Genomic DNA, 14,575 nt, shown 5'->3' with positions numbered 1-14,575 from the left:
TCCATCTTCCTTTAATACTCTATGGTAGGGTAAATCTTGTAAAGATGACAATACTTTCCAAGTTGACCTACCTGTTCGATAACATCCCCCTATTGTTTGCCAAGTATGGTCTAGGCAAGATATAGAGGAGAATAGGGAGTTTTATTTGGGCTGAAAAAGAGTTCTAGACACAGTTGGAACAAATTAAGAAGGAAGATTGAAAAGGGTGGGTAGATTTCCCGGAAGTCTTTTATATGTTTTGTATTATAGATGTGAATACATTCCCTATAGAAAGAGAGTTTTCTTACTTAGGACAGAGGCGGGGTTCACCTCCGGGACGATCCCTGTTTAGGGTACGTTACTGACTCTAGTGAGAATTATATGAGAGTAGTTATTGAGAGATATCAAATTGAATCTTTGTTTGTTTCGTTAAAGGTTTCCCTTTCCTATGCTGTCCCCACCCTAACCCTATCCCTGGCTTGATTGCCCTTATGCTCTGTATATATTCTAGTCAGAGTGTGGGGACGTCAGGAGGTGGACCCTTTTGAGCATCACTCTGATTCTGAGGAGTCTGAAGAATGTGACACAGTATTCCAAAGAACGGGAAGCAAAAACAGGTACTTGGGGTGGGAGCTGGGAGCTAAAAGAAAGAAAACAAGTGAGGACCCATCATCCAGTGCAGAGGGTTCAGAGAAGTCTGACTCAAACACAAGTTGTCCCCCACTTATTAGGTTAACCCTGATTATCCCACCTGGGCATTAGTCTGTTGACTAACCTAGAGAACCAACTCAGAGCCATTGTAAGGGACGAACTCACCCCCTACTTAATCATATGGATATAGTGGTAACAATGGGGAAAGTTGGCAAGTAAATTCCAAAATAAGTACTACCCATGTAGCAGTAAGGGGCATTGATTGTGGCTGCCAGGTTGAAACATCAAACCTGATATCTCTGGATGGGTTGGGTGCGCAGAGCAACTTAGACCCCACCACAACCCAAGAGATAAGGTACCCAAGTGCCAGAAACCATCAGGCAGGCACAAGTTCCAATTATGAGGCCGGGAGCAAAATTGTAGTACCCCCAGTGAGGGGCATGGATAAAAACAAGCCCCCTGTACATGGACTCATGGAGATTGTGGGTTGGTGAGGGATGAACATATTGATGGTAGGCCTGAAGTAGTGAAATTACCAACCATAAATCTACCCCCTGCCTGATCCCCTGTGTAGTTATATTGGCAGGAGTTCCCGCAATTAAAAATGACCCGGGGGAAACACAACTGGACCTTAGGAACAAATGCCTGTTCTGGCTGGCGAGGTACAGGCATTTTGATTATGATAGGTCAGGGGAAATTCTAATGGTCCGTATAGTGGCTGGGTAGGAAACCGACGAAAAACAATGCAAAGGGACTGTGTAGTCATAAACTTTAAAAATCCCCAAATCGTGGGTAGCCTACTCAACCAAAAAACATGCCACCAGGAGCCATTCATAGGGATTACGCCTTTTCCACTGGATTTTTTTTTACACTCATTACCAAACGCCATCTAGGACCCACATTACCCCAGAAGCATGCAGGTGGCCACTAAGCATTCCAACTGTGGGCAGACCCTTATTATTCAACATACCAGTAAACAATAGATTTGGGGTTCTAGAGGAGGTAGACTGACAAGTAGTGACCCTGACTCCAGACCGGGAATCTGTAACGCAGTGGTTGGAAAAAGAATTGGAAGATCATAGCGGGGATTATTTTACTCAGATAACATGCCTGTTGGAGGTTCCGCCTCTTCTGAAGGATCCTCTGAATTGTATGGCCCCATGGCCTTGGCTGCTCCGTCATCTTTCTTTTTTTGCCAGAGTGCTATGTCCCTGGCAGTTCAGAAAAGGGCTTCCCATGTGAAAGGCATGTTGATGATGGATGCCTATACCTCTGCCTTGAATCCAGAGACAGACAGCTATGCGTGACTCATGACGGTGGTGCTTGTGCACATCTGGCTGCTGGCAGTATCAGCTGCATCCAGTGCTGATTTGAGGCAAGAGTTAGCTTTGTTTTTGTCCTACTGCATCACTGCCTCCGGTCTCTTTTTGAATTCCTCCGGGAGGTTCTGCATGAACCTTTCCATTTCTTCTGATTCCTGGTGGATGTACTGGTAGACGAGTGCTTTGGAATTCACAAGTCTCCATTATGTTGCTGCTTCCCTTTCTATTTTTCTACCCACCTGGTCCATTCTTTTGCGCTCTTTCACTGGTGGTGGCCCAGTTGATGTGGGAACGTTTATTTCACCACTATGTTCGAGTCTGCTGGGAAGTTCACCCTAATATACTGGGTATGTTGAGTGGAATAGTTGGATGCCTTCTCCAATCGAGGAGTAACCGCCCTGGCTGTGGCTGGTTCTTTGAAAGCTTCCTTACCCTGGTCCAGTATGCTGGGAAGCATGGGTTGGTACAGGTTTGCCAACTGTGAGGGCATCAGGGTTTTACGAAGAAAGCATTGTTCCTCCCTGTCTTCCTCGAGGTGGACCCTATATGTGTCTGCCGCCCGCCCATTGATCAGTCCATTGTACATGGACAGGTCATTGGGACGAGGGCCTCGAGGGGTAGTGTCGACACCCTCCTCCTCGGATTCAACAGTGAGATTCTGCCATTCGTTGTTGAAGTGGCCCTGCCTCTCCAACATGGTGGGTTTGTCTTCATCATATTGCAACAGGTCTTCCTGTTCCTCTTTGTGTGGCGCTGCGTTGAGGGCACCTCGTGACCAGTAGGTCTTCGTCCAATTCCCTCAACTTTGAAGGTGTCCTGGGAATGAGGAAAGCCTTGAAGGAGTCAAACTCTTTTTTTCATTGCAGGAGTGCCTTATTCTCTGATTTGAGACAGCGTCTTTTTGTTCCTACCTCGAGGTAGGGTTTGGCGTCGGTCATCAAGTAAGGCTGAGGCTTCAGGGCAGTGGGTTCTTTGCTTTTGGCCTCCTTGTCTTTTTTCTTTGCTCCCTTCTTTGTGACTACTTGTGTCAAGGGTTGGCTCGAAGGCTTGCCTTCATTGGTGCCATCGGTCGGGAACAAAACATCTTTATGTTTGTGGTGACCTTTCGTCATAGCGTGTTTTAACGCTGAGGTGGGTCTCGGGGATTTAGAGTCTCTTGTTACCTTCTGTCTCTTAGTTTTTGTGGTTGTCCTCGCCGCCTTCTTCATGGCTTCTACTCTCAGCATCAATGACGCTACCTTCAGCTTCCAACTCCCCTGCTTGTTCTAGTTCAGCTTCCTTGACATTCTCATGTCATCACTAGGAAGGTCTTTCTGGGATTCTTGTGGCCTGTGGGTACCAACCATGTGTGGTGTGCCAGTCTTTTCAGTCTAGTTGAGAGTCTTTTATACGAATTCAGCACAGTCATCAACACTGTGATCCTTCAGGAGGCACAGGTTGCATACCGCGTGTGTATCCCTCTGCACAAACTTGTGGTGGCAGTTGGGGCAGAATAGCTGTACTTCTCCTCTGCATTATCTGGCCACTTGGTCCTCACCACCATGGTCCCCGTCATTAGCCTTTGGTGTTTCTGATGGTCTGGCTTTTTTTGTGCTTTCGGTCAACTTTTCCTCTTTCCTTTTGGCAATTCTTACAAGTTCTTTCGAGCCCCTGTGGTGTGTTTCCAGACCCAATGGCAAAATAAAGAATCTGAAGATGGGCGTCACAGAAAGAAACTTCCTGGGCGCACAGGGGAAGGTCTTACCACGAGCTGGTAGTCGATAACGACCACATACACGCAGACAAAAAATAAAATAAGAACAAGACATGATTCCAGACCCAACCACTGGATGGCGGAATAGATGTGAATTCAAAAAATGATTCATGCTGCAAAACCTGCTCTAACAAATGGGACAACCTTGTAGCCTAGCCCAACCGACCTGACACAACAGGTTTTAGAAAATAGGCCCAGGCAAGAGTTAAGTGCAGCCAAGCATTGCGGAAATTGACCCCATTGTTCACTCAGTACCATTAAAACACCTACCTCCACACACTCACAAAAGACAGCGGAATCTTGTTATGGGGATTGGATGGACATTTAATTAAGTAGAGAGATTAGAAATCTCCATGAAGGGATACACTTTAGGAACACATTTTGAATGTTTCCCAATTCAACATCAGTATAAAAAAATAAAAACAAAGCACATCCAGTAGAATTGCATGACTATGACTTAAGTTACGGTAGAACACTACTCTAAACTCTCTCAAGCCTTTAAGATGGGTTTCATCCCAACATCCAACTTCCATATTATGGTGTCCATTTTTCATAGGGTTCAACCAAGATCATTATCAACACAGGGCACAGACATGAACTGAATGGTTAAACATCTGACTTGTCAGTCAGTAAGTTACAAAACTTTATTCGGCTAATCATGGCCATGAAAGTGCACATGATAAAAACGTTTAATAAATATAGCAGCATTAGAGAGGTAAAAACTCATTAGAGGTTAGGGGATAAAAATACAGTTAGTTTCCTGAAGCCCACTATATGGAAGATATGGCAATAAAAAGATATCTAAATTAGATTAACGATTAAAAAAAAATAAAAAGTTAAAAACAGAGTCAAATCCTCAAATACTGGTATGAAAGGATAGAAATGTGAAAGGTGGACACAATTTCCCACTGCCATACACATTTTCTAATTCTTCAGCCTTTGCAGTCTCTCAAGAGCCTCCTTATGGGAGTTTTTATTAAAGTACAGAAAATTAGGGCACACAAATGTCTTCCTAGCATGAGCATAAAGAGCACAAAATACAATAAAGTGCAATGTGCTTTTATTGGCAGTGTTATTGCACGGGTATCTAGACAGTGGTTGTCCCCAGACTATGTTCCAAGGAAAAGCAACTATCAGGGGCAATAAGCTATCACTGTCTTGTTAAATAAAACGTGAGGCTCGCATTCGAAAACCAGGAGAGGTAAGGTGCACACCCATGTCAAGTTGATTGGATTGTAAGAGCAGCTTACAAGCAGATTATTTAAGGCCACCTGTTAGGCTCTGCCTTGCCTGTACCAATTTATTTATTTATTTATTTATAAGACTTGTTAAGCGCATGACTACCCAGAGGTGTCTCGGTGCCTGGACAGAGTAATCACTGAATGGATGATTATTGATTGAACAACCAAGTTTTTACTTGTTTGCGAAAGGGTATTAAAGTTGTGGTGCTTTTTATTTGGTTTGGCAATGAATTCCAGTTTGGCGGTGGCAATTGAAAAGGATCTGTCGCCCCATGTAGATTTCCTAGTTTTTGTTATCTCAAGGAGATTAGCCGTGGAGGATCGTAGTGTACGTGCTGGTCTATAGAGGCAGAGGGAGTGCTTTAGGAAAGTTGGTCCTTTGGTCCAATAAGCCTCCTTTACCTGGCAGATAGCCCTGGAGTGAATACTTGCAGGATTTTCGGTGTAAACATGCAGACACAGCTCTAAGATTTCTTTTTTTTATATAATTGAGCGTAGGTATGGTGAAAACATTGTCCAAATGAATACAATCCTCAAGTACGTCCATTTAGAGTTGGGTGTCAGGGTTCATCCAAATCCTCAGCCAGAAGAGTAGTGGTGCCAGCTTTATCTTGTCCCCTATGGGTGTTCGGCCCAGCTTTGAAAGGCACATAAGAACAGGGCATGATTGGGGAGCGGCTAGCAGTCTGCGAACAAACTTATTTTCTACTTGCTGAATTGGCCCAGGACCCCCTTAGCCACAGACCCCTGCACCATATGTCGCCACAGCGGCACATTTGCTCTGATAAATCTCCATCAGTTCTTTTGACCGGTTTGTGGCCCAGCCTTCTTGCAAATCAGAACACCGCCTCTACAGCTCTTGGAGAAGGAGCAGCCCTGGATTGATGTAGGCTCTGCCAGGTTAGGCTTTGATCAAAAGGGAGACCCGGATATTGTAAACACTTCATTCTATGGGTTTCTGCCTCCCCTCAAATTTCTAGGGCCTAGGCACATTATAAAAGATTTTCGTAAATTTGTTTTAAGATCAAGACCCCCCCGGAAAATTAGAAGCTGGAGACCCTTTATCGATTCTTGCCCTTAATACCGCTTCGTCCGCATACAGCAGCACAGGCAGAGCTCTTGTCTTAATTCTAGGAAGATACTTCCCTATCCTTCTTAGGTGGGATTCTAAATCATTGATATAGATGAGGAATTGACTTGCCCAACCTGCTTGTGTAACTTCACAGGTGGCTTACATGTTCAGGGACAGGTTGCCCGAGCCGAAGAAAAAAAAAGAGCGAACTGCAAGAAAACCAGAAAAAAATCAAGGCACTTCAGAATTGCTGAACATGAGGAAAGCAGATTAGTCTTCAGAGTAGGGCCGGGCAATATAGCGCAGCAGCTAAAATAACGGGGGTATTCCCATCAAGCCATTTTCATGCATAGGCAGTGGTGCATGTTGCACAAAGGTTTGTGTCAAAAAACTTGAGAATCAGTTTAAAGTCGAGACATTCATATGGTGCTTACTGACTGGGTACAGAAATTAACCAAGGTATAGGGGTACCTACTTAAATTAATTCCATTATTCATGTCAACATTGTGAACAGGTTCTCTTTCAAAATGTGTAAAACTTCTATCTGAAATGCTTCTACTTTTACTAGTTTGACTGTCTCGTCTTACAAGAAAGTATAAAATAAACACTTAATTTTGAAAAAAATTCGTAATCTGTGTTATTTTACTTCTGTTCCGCACATACACTAGGACACGTCTGACACACCTCGCAGGTGGCTCCTTTGAATTTTGGATCTGTGCATAAACACCGTCCACATTCACAGACACCACGGCCATTACAAATGTGTCCATTTGTTGCAATACAACTATTTGTATCTAGTGCACAGTTACAGGCACTACCAGCGAAGTTAGGGAAGCACCTACATACTCCACATTCGCAAATTCCATTTCCTAGGAGACAAAATAATCTATGTTTTACGAGAAAGTAGTACAAAAACAATTCAATTGGTTGGAAAATGTTACAAAACTGACAATTTGCACAATGTACAGAATGCTTAACTTAGTGACAGTTTAACTTCTTAAATACTAAAAACTTGTAGGAAGTGGTGGTTTATCCCGACTATCTACACAATCAGCCTGACTTCTAAATCTAACTCTGAGTAACTTTAACCTGGAGACAGAAAAATGTTCAACTGAAAAATAATATCGTTTCACCATTTATAGTTTTGTCAGCTGCCTCCAATCATCATGCTATGCATTATATTTGGCCTAATTTGAGACCCTGAAAGTCCCATGTGGTTATTTGAGAATATGAAGAATTATAAAGGAATTTCTATTTCTCGCTGAATTGTTTTTCTACATCTCCGGCATATTTGAACTTTTAATGCTCACCTCCACAAATCATGCCGTTCGATCGATCACAGTTAAAGTTGTCACATTCACAGAACATTCCAAAGTAAATTTCGTTCGGATTCTCCCTTTGTTTGCATACACATTGTCCACAAATACACTCCATTATTACTGCAAATTTCCGAAGCTTTGCCTTTTCTACAGAAAGCATCCATATCGTCACCATCCACTTCGTCGGTCGTGCATTCACAGACTCTACCAACACGTCCTTCGTTGCATCTAGAAATAAAGAATGTAATCAAGTATTGTAAGATAATATTCTCTCTGTCTACTCCATGGATGACTGCACAGAAGTTAAAGATCAGCACAGCCATATCCCACGCAATAGATATAGTAAAAGAAGGTAAGTACAAACACTCACTGAGTGAAGGCTAGAGGCTACGGCTAGGCAGTAAACAAAAGCAACAGTCTCCAAAGGAATACCACATAAGCACACCGATGTGAGCAAGGAAACAAAGAAAAGCAAGAAATAACCAACTGCATGAAGTAATAGCATTCTTCTATGATGAGATTAAAGACGTGACAGGGAAGCAGTGTGCATACATAATAGGTCTACAATAGAAACACAGCAAATTAAATGGATGTAATAATACAATTTACATATGTATGGAACCTCCGCTGTATTTAAACCCATTATAGACAAGGGCTGTGTGCCAGATAGATTACAACATTGCACTGCTGCAAGCAGGTGCAAACTTCAATGGGTTTGAGAAATGCATCAGTGAAAGACAGATTGGTGGCTTCAAACCGCCTCTCAGATTTTACTTCAGGCAGACCAAAGCTGCCTCAACGGTTTCAATGCTGCCTTAAAAAGAGAGCATGAATGTAACTTCCTGGATGGTGCTCTGCTGATGCGCCTCCTGTGAGCTTCTATGCCAATGCGCCCATGTAGCGAATTAACAGACCAACTACCCCCTCCCTCCACCCCGTCACCCATTTGTAGCTTGGGTGCAAAATGTGCACTCTCTTAATAGTATTGGAAAATAGCCAATATAAAAAAAAGCACCAGCACTTGGCCCATATGGTTATTCAATACTGCGAAAGCGTGGCTATGGTCTGCGTAAAACATTACAATTTAAATTATTTTCAAGTCCATTAAAAATAATATCTGTGTACCTGCAGGCTCCACATTCAAAGATTCCATTCCCATTAGAACAGACTGGACTATTTGGAATGGCTGTTTCTTGGCAGTGACATTCACATATGAACTGAAGAGCAACCTCCACTTCCTCAGTGAATCCCAGAAGCTTGATCTTAATGGTTTCATCTTGTCGTTTCTTTGGGCACTTGTGAGCAGTGATACTAATTTCAAATTGCACCTAGAATAAACAAAAGCGTTTAGTGTGCTTTAAAGCATATTGTATTACTTGTACAGTTTTTATTTGCTCTAAAAAAGCAACTGAATTCACACATCTCCAAGCATTCCCAAATATGTTACAGGACTCAAATTCCCCTATTCCACTCTCTTCCTTTCCTTTATTAAAGGCTGATTCAGATGGCACCTAAACATGTCCTTTAATGTCAAACTGCATTCAAGTGAAGGCTAATATCAAACTACAGGAGGAAATAACTGGACATCAATCATTTTGTTTGAAATAGTTGTCTGTAATTAGAATTTCCAAAGTTGTCTTTTGTGAGGTGTAGTGGTGCGGTTTGTTCATCACACACCAAAGGTTTGAATAGAAACTGCTTGCAAAAAGGTGATGTATCAAAAGAGCAAATTATATACCGTAAATCACAAGTAGTAAAATAAGCCACCACTTTCATTTGCTCAAGGTCCTTACTTTAAGTGACTACATTTTGTACGGTATCGGTCACCAACTCTGTATTGCCTTTTCATTGACCCAAATGTGAACTCTTTCCTAAGAGACTGAGTTTCCTTACTCAGTGGTGGTAAACGCAGATCAAAAGCAGTACAACAACTTTCAGGCTGTATTTATTTTGCTTTACTCAAATCTGCTAATAATAACTTCTCCCTAATGAATATTTAACACTTGTATAAGAAAGTGCTTTATGGGTTATTGTTTACAAGTCAGAAAGTGCTGTTACGTTTCAATTATCTTCAAGAATAAGTGACCAGAAGCTCCAAAACATAAAGCTGCTTGCAGTACATCTGCATTGTGGGTGTATGGAAAATGGTTGGTTCTCTATAAAGTGGCTTACCAACTCACCATAACAAATGCCCAATAACAGTTGTAAGAGTTTGGTACAATTGTTGCATGGGAGGAGAATTTTAATTCAATGAGACGAAGTACAGTGGAATTGAGAAAGAGCAACAGGGAATCAGATCTATCCCATATGAAGTAAGAGAGGAGAATTTAAGGATGTCAACATGAACTTGTCTTGTCAGAAAAATTACAGCATAATCTATTTCAGTCTCAGATTAAAACTATGATGAATGCTCTCAATATATTTAAAAAGAGGAAAATTGAATAGTATACAAATGAAGACGATTATGAACAAATGTTAATGTAATGAAATGGTAGGAGTAGTTTTGCAAGTTGAAGAATTTTCTGGATTCACATGCTGTGCATTATTTCACCACCTAGTGGTTGGGCCCAGTACTCTCCTCGTGTATATTAGTCCTCCTTCTCTTTCCTCACTTTATTTGGTTGTTGGACGTAGATTGTCCTCCCCATTTGGTATGATAAGAATGATACGAAGAGTTATATTCCTTTCCTGATTGGCTTTGTTTTTTCCATATAAAACATTATTGCCCATAGGGCATCTATGGTATGTAGAGCTCCTTCTGCCTGAGTCTTTGGCTCGTTGATTGTCTGGCTTATGTGAAACTGGGATATGACCTTTGGTAGGAAACGTGGGTTTTGTCCTCATGACTATTCTGTCATTGTGTACTTGCATGTATGGTTCCTGAATGGTGAGTGCTTGCAACTCGCTCACTCTATGGATAGATGTCACTGCAATGAGAAAGGCTGTTTTAAGTGTGACTAATTTTAAGATGGCCTTGTGGAGTGGTTCAAAAGATTCTATTATCAGTTGGGTCTGCATTTAGGTTCCATGTAGGTGTTGGTGCACTCCTTGGTGGGGCTATTCTTTTGGCTCCTTCCAGAATTCTTTTGATCTCTGGTGTAGTGAAAAACGTTCTTCCTATGTATCCCCTTGTGTAGGCCACTATCGCTGCAAGATGCACCTTTAGTGACGCATAGGTGAGCTTGTTGTCTAGCAGGTGTGTGAGATATCTGATAACTGTACTGTCTTTTGTCCTGTCCTGAAAGAGGCCTGATCTCTGGCACCACCTTGTGTATCTCTCCCACTTAGCTGTGTAGCATTTCCTTGTCAGTCTTCTTGCATCTCTGAGGACCGTCATTGCCTTTTCTGGATGTCCTAGGTTTTCAAACTCTAAGGGCCCAATTCACAAAGGTAAAATGAGATGAAACTCTAACTTTATGACTTTTGGTATTCACAAAGGGCATTTACGAGTAGTAAACGCCATTTGTGAATACCAAAAGTCCTAAAGTTAGACTTTCATCTCAGTTTACCTTTGTGAATCAGGCCCCATGTCTTCAGGAGCCATGCTGCCAGACTCAGTGTGCTCGGTTCTGGATGGAAAATCTTTCCCCTTGCATGGAGAGCAGATCTTGTAAGACTGGTAGTCTCTGCACATTGTTGTGTGTCATCTCTATTAGGTCTGAGAACTAGGTTTGTCTCACCCACTGTGGAACAATGAGTATTAAAGTAATCTGCAAATGTCTGCATTTGTTGATCATCTAATGGCAACAGTGAAATTGGGGAAAAGCTTAAGCAAATCTCCCTGACCAGTCCATCAACAGTGGATTCCCCAGGGAGTGTTGGTGTGGACGCCTCAATGCAAAGGATTGGCATTTTGCTTTTTCTGATGTTGCAAAAAGGTCTATTTCTGGTGTCTCAACCTCCTATTCGCCGTTTCGATTCCTATCTGATCCAGCTCCCACTCATGTGAGGTGGATGCCTGACTGCTCAGCTTGTTGGCCTCAACATTCTCTTTTCCTGGTAGGTGTATTGCAGTTTTATTTATTTGCCTCTGGATGGCCCATCTCCACATCGCCTGTGCTAGCATCGATAGGGCAAAGGACTTTGCTCCTTGTTTGTTGAGGTAAAACAGTCATTGAATTGTCCGTTTGAATTTGTTTTCAATTTCCCCACAGCTGCTTCTGAAAGGCATTTAAGGCTTGGAACACTGTTTTTAGCTCCATTAAGTTTGTGTGTTAAATTGCCTCTTGTGGTTGCCAGATCCCTCTGATCTTGAGCTTCCATATCCCATATGTCAGGTGTTTGTAGTGATGGTCACTATTGCAGTAGGTGATATGAAGGGTCTTCCTGTTATATTTGTATAGTTTCACTATGCCATTTCCTCCTGTACTTTTTTTGTGTGACACAACTCTCTGTAGCTTGTGACCACTGGCTCTGGACCCATTCCTGTATTGGTCTCATATATAACCTTGCATATGGTAGTAGAGGTATGCAGGAAGCCATCATTCACAGCATCTTCCCTACAATCCTCACTGTGAGAGGCTGACCCTTCCGCTATTGGTGAGTTTCTTGTGTTATCGCCAGTATTCTCTTCCAGCAAGGGTACACTTTTGCCTCTGCTGTGTTGGTTCTTGCTCCCAGGAAGAGCTTCACTTGTTCTATTGTCGATGATGATTTTTCCATGTTTACGGAAAACCCCAGTCTGTGGAGTGTCGTCATCACTATTTTAATACTGTTCCTAAACTTGTGTAGTGAGTTCAGCTTTATCAACCAGTCATCTAGGTGAGGGTTTATATGTATTCCTTTACTTCTCAGGTGTGCCACATCTGCTTCTAAACATTTTGGAAACACTCTGGGTGTTAATTTTATTGTGAATGGCAGCACCCTGAATTGGTAGTGTGTTTTGTGTAAGAAATGTTTGTGCTTGTGGTTCACTGGGATGTGTAGATATACATCTTTTAGGTCTATGGTCATCATATAGTCTCTCTGTCAAAGCTGCGGAATGACATCTTGCAGCATTGTAAATTTTGAAAATCTGTGTCTTTATAAACATATTTAAGAAATGGAGGTCTAGTATAGGCCATAGCGACCTGTCTGGGTTTGGTATCAGAAAGTATGGCAAGCAGGTTCCATGGTTGATCTGCTTCTGGGACACATTCTCTATTAACTTTTTCTGCAACAATTCTTTCTCCTCTTGTGATAAACAGGTCTTTTCTTCTCATGTATGGGTGCTTTTCTTCAGTCCTCACCCTGGTGGGGGTTTGACCAATTCTATGCAATAGCCGTGTTGGATGATGCTGAGTATCCCCTTGTCTGTAGTGACTTCCCTCCACACCTGGAAGAAGGCTCCTATACCCCCCCAGACCTGCCCAAGTGTTGCGTGTGGTTAGGGGGGTTTGGTTTTCTAAGTCACTTGCTAGCTGGGGCAGCTGTCCCTCTTGATGGCTGTGCCCTGCCTCATACCCTGTGGAAATTGGCAGAAATCGCTGTTAGCATGAGCTGAAGCCATTTTGTTTTGGCATCCATTTTAGTGAACAATTTCTTAGCCTTGTGCTCCTTCCGTCTTCACTGTCGCCTGCTTTACTATTCTGCCTGAGTCATCAACTATAATTAACTCCTTCAACACTGAGCCAGAGCATTGTGCATGCTCAGCAAGGCCTGTAGCTGCTAGAATGCACCTGTCTTAGATTATAACTGTCAGAATGGTTTTACTGATGTAAGGAGAATTGTCTCCCTTCCCACTTTGCTGACCAAGACATATTTGTATGCCCATGTTAGTCAATAACTATTCTTGTATGTGCCAGTACCTCCCCTTGGTCTCATGCTGACAATGCAACTAATGCATATAAAAGACCCCTGTTTTCTGTACTCATGATACTGCCTCATACATTGCCTGAGGGTTCTGTATCAATGCAGTCCCACTCATAAGTGATAATAAAATATCTGTTTGATAGTACAGCTTCCGTGCCAATCTCTATTTTGTTAGTCCAAGGACTTGAGGACAAAGAAGGGAGAACCCATGCACTGGTGGGCCTCTGAAAAGGCTCACTCCCACAAATTGGCGCCCGTCACGTGGGGCTCATCGGAGACACGGCTATCCGACGGAGTGGTCTTGACGGAGGTTTGGAATCTCGCCGAAGACATACGCTGCACGAGGAGACCGTTGTCTTTGAAGACCGAAGTGCTTTTCCGATTTTCCCAATTCGACCCTCCAGGCGGCGACCGGTCACGACTGAGATCACTTTGGCATTCGTCTTACAGTGACCATTAGGTAGATTCAGAGCTTGGCAGTTGGAGGCTGGAGATTTGTGCTTGGTAAGGTCGCTAAAGCAGCACTCTTGATTTTGGATTTGCTTGGCCAAGATTCTGGTTTGGTTTAGGTAATGTGTGTTGCTCATAACACACAAAACTTGAGAGGAGGGTCCGAGGGATCTATTTACAGACCTCCGAGAAGTAATTCCCCTAAAAATATAGTCTTAACACAACAGACTTCTCGGGACTAAGCTAGTCTTGTACCACTATGGGAAGAAAGAGGAAAGAAAGAGATGAATGTGCATCTCTCCAACAAACACCAAAAGGGGAGCATTCCCTTTCAGGACGAATGCCCTCACTCACCATAGGTGACATGCTTCATCATATGGGCTTCTCCTCCCAGTGGTAAAACCTAGTCCCACTGAGGGCTACAACTACCTCACTGTGAGGTAGGAGCTCAGGGATGTTTTGACGGTTATCAGTAGCAGTTCTGGATGTTAAAATCCCATATGTGAGCAATAAGGTGTTGTGAGGGTGCAGCGCAATGTGTGAGTGAAAGGGAGTTAAAACTGCCTAGTGTGGATGAAAAGATTCTTTATTAGCTCGTCCGAACTGACAAGATAAAAAGCAGTGCAAAGCAGTGTAAAAATTAAACTGCTAAGGTGTAAAGATAGGTCAACATGTTTCAGCCTTTAGTATCTACAAAAGTAAATAGGCTTTCATCAGGACTGAAGGGTAAACAATGCTGCTGCTAGAAAAGTGAGTAAAAGAGATACTAAACCAGTAATCCTGTTTGAAGTTCGGTATTACTGGAACGTATCCAATTTTGTAGGACAAGCAAGCCCGCCTCGACCTGGTTACAACTCAGGGAAGGGAGTCCCGCTCTCTCCGTCGGTACCTCAGTTACAACTTCAGCTTCACAACGCAGTAACGACGGAGAGAGCGGGGCTCCCTTCCCTGAGTTGTAACCAGGTTGAGGCGGGCTTGCTTGATGAGCGACTACTTGT

The 14,575-nt window shown here is 42.8% G+C and overlaps 1 pseudogene across 1 annotated transcript in view; it reads right to left on the bottom strand.

Annotated features, from left to right (window-relative positions):
- Positions 1–14,575, bottom strand: part of LOC144784514 (integrin beta-1-like) — a 369,893-nt pseudogene that overhangs the window by 82,961 nt on the left and 272,357 nt on the right. Inside the window, exons 11-13 of the transcript XR_013601670.1 lie at positions 8,463–8,665; positions 7,329–7,565; positions 6,665–6,887 (exon numbers count right to left, since the gene is read on the bottom strand). The product of XR_013601670.1 is annotated as an integrin beta-1-like (transcript). The remainder of the gene's footprint in view (positions 1–6,664; positions 6,888–7,328; positions 7,566–8,462; positions 8,666–14,575) is intronic.

Source organism: Lissotriton helveticus, chromosome 10 (assembly GCF_964261635.1).
Source record: "Lissotriton helveticus chromosome 10, aLisHel1.1, whole genome shotgun sequence".
NCBI lineage: Eukaryota > Metazoa > Chordata > Amphibia > Caudata > Salamandridae > Lissotriton > Lissotriton helveticus.
This window is presented reverse-complemented; position numbering and strand designations above follow the sequence as displayed.